The sequence below is a fragment of the Chaetura pelagica genome, unplaced genomic scaffold (assembly GCF_000747805.2).
Source record: "Chaetura pelagica isolate M959 unplaced genomic scaffold, ChaPel_1.0 scaffold436, whole genome shotgun sequence".
NCBI lineage: Eukaryota > Metazoa > Chordata > Aves > Apodiformes > Apodidae > Chaetura > Chaetura pelagica.
In genome coordinates, this window is record NW_009953651.1 from 4,622,693 (window position 1) to 4,625,573 (window position 2,881).

The window sequence follows — 2,881 nt, forward strand, 5'->3', positions numbered from 1 at the left end:
AGCAAGCAGAAATCAGAGGGGGTCCCGTGCACCCTGCTCCCCCCATCCCACCCCGAGGGAAGCGGCAGCAAATCCATTGCGAATGAGGCTCTTTCCAGCCGGTGCTGAAGGGAAGGAGCCAGCACCCTGCCTCTGCATGCTCGTACCCACCCTCCAGCTCTGTGCTGCCCCGTGCGTGAGGTGCCAAGGGCAGCAGGTTGGCCCCACTGCCCTGCACGGGCCTTCCCAGCCCTGTCCTGCTCAGTTGCTTCAGGAAACACCCAAACCATTGGGCTATCTAGGGGTCATCATTGTCATCATCCTTCTCTTCCTCTTTGGCACAGCTGCCTCCTCTCACCAGAGCGGGCAGCTGCCAGCCCTGGGCAAGCATTAAAGTGACTGTCCCCTATAGACGAGGGGACATGGATGCAGCCTCAACCCCACCAGGAGACTCCTGATGGGCTTTAAACATGTCCCCAACATGAGCCACCCTCACCTTGTGCTTTCACCAGAGGGAGCAGCCCCAAAACTGCAGGTGGTCCTTGCAGAGCCTGGGTGCTGTGGCCCCTCTGCCCCTCCCCCAGCTGGGAGGAAGACCCTGGCATCCCAGCTTTCTGTGGCAATGGCACCATAAAACCCCACGCATTGCTGGTGGTGGGGAGGGGGCAGCAATGTCCCCCCCGGGACCACCCCCTGGGCAGTAGGAGCACCGTGTGCCCTTGGCTGGATTAGGGTAAAGGTGTCCTGGCTGTCAGGAGGGGAAGCTCGATGCTCGTGTGCTCAGCGGGGTTTTGTTGATGGATGGCTCTGTCCAGGGGGTGGGAAAAGCAGGGGGAGCAGAGGCACATCCATAAACAGCTTGAGTTGTGAATGGAAAGAGACAGATTAGGAGCCGGGTGAAAACATGTCACACGGTGGAAAGAAAAATGAGCAGCTGGGCCAGACTAAATCGGTGTCTGATGAAGGACATGGGGCCTGGTGGAAAAAGGATCCCAGGGCTGGCAGTGCTGCTCAGGGGGAGGCTGATGGGGAACAGCTGGAGGCGGACACACACATCTGGCGGAGCTGGGCGATGGGAGAGGCAGTGGTGCTGATGATCACACCTCCAGCCACCACAGTCAGGGCGCAGGGCCATGGCTCATCCCCCCAGTCAGAGCCCGGAGAGGGGCTGATACTTCATTTTCAGGTTGATCCTGGGAAGAGGGTGGCAGCACCCATGGCCCATCCCCCGGCAGGGATTTACCTGAAGAGGTTCAGGCTCTGCCATGTTGAGAGGTCCCCAGGTGGAGGAGCCGATGCATCTTCCTCCATTTTCATACATGTAAATAATCAATCAACATAATGAAGGTGAATGCAAACTAGGTTTTCCGTTTGCAACCAAGGCCTATTTTTAACCTCGGAAAAAGGTTTCGGCAGGAAGCTGCAGGCCTGGTACCTGTTGCTGTGTCCAGCTACATGGGTGATCCCACATCCCAAAGAGCTGCTGACCCCACGGGCACACTCGGTGCTCTCCACACTCCACTCCCATCACCCAAGGAAACAGAAATCTCACATCTTTGTGGACAGACGGGCACCATGACATCACACCCTGGCTTGCAGGAGCCTTTTTGGGCAGCTCTCCCACCTGCCCTAGGTCCTGCTTCAAGCTGGGGTGTGTGCCCAGGGAACCCCCCCAGCACCCTGGGAGTGAAGCCCCATGGTTAAACATGAGGAGTATATTTAGATGGCATCAATTTAAGTTTGCACATCCATCTTATAAATATGAAAGCCCATCTCAGCGAGATGTTTAAGATACCTCATCAGTCCTTGGAAAATATGCAGGAATATTAATTAGCCAGATTTGGGTATTATCTCATAATGAATAAATGAAGAGACTTGCTGCCTAAGATGAATCACTGGCAGCTCACTGGGGTTTTTTTTTTTTTTGAAGAAAAGTGTTTTTCTAAGGAAATGCACTCTTTTTAACCCAAGGCGTGTGGAGGGGCTCATGGGATGCAGCTGTGCCAGGGCTAGGCAGGGTGGGACACCTCAGATGGACGGGCCCCAGTGGCTGGTGTTCCAAACCCCCTGGTTTGGCCGCAGTGGCTGCAGTGCCTGTGGGCACAAAGGGGTAGGGACAGGGTTGGAGCCCTGCCCTGGCTGCAGCAGCCTTGGGAGCAGGATGGAGGCAAAAAGTGCAGTCTTAGCTCTTTAAATACTTGGGTTTTGCTTCTTCCCCTCCCACCCTCCATCCTGCCCTCCCACCCTCCCACTCCACTTCCCTGGCTTCTTCGCTCCCTCCAGCCAGGCCAGGACGGGAACTTCCCGGTTGCTGTAGAAACCCAAGTGAAGGACACGCTTAAAATGAAAATGCCAAACAAGACATGACTTTGTGTGCGCCCGGGCAGCGCTTTGCTGTGTTGGGATGCAGTGACTTCCGGGCCCTTCTTCTGGGGCACCTGCACAGCTCAGCTGGGAGGGGTGGCTGCGGGGCAGGCAGATGCTCCCTGTGAACCCCAAAACCCTGAGCAGGAAGCAGAGGATGGGGTTCCCCAGGGAAAGGTCTTTGAAGGTCTCCATCACCCACAGGATGCTCAGAGCCTTGCTGCTCCTAGGCATCCAGCAGCCCTTGGGGTTTTGCCCACCTTCCCAGCTCTGGCACCCTGGGCCCCATCTCCCCACCATGATCTTAAAGCTGAGGCACTCCTGGGACCTCAAGGGGCGTCACCACCTGGTTTGCAAGATTTTGGGGTGGTGGAGCAGTTTCCAGATGGTGGGAAGAAGCTCAGGACTGAGCAGATGGAGGTGGCAGAGGATGGGGAGACCAGCACAAGCCTCAAGGTCCGGGTTGGATGGCCAACCTGACAGGCCAGGCAGCAGAGCTGTGTCCTGTGGGTGCAGGGAAGGGGAAGCAGAGGAGACA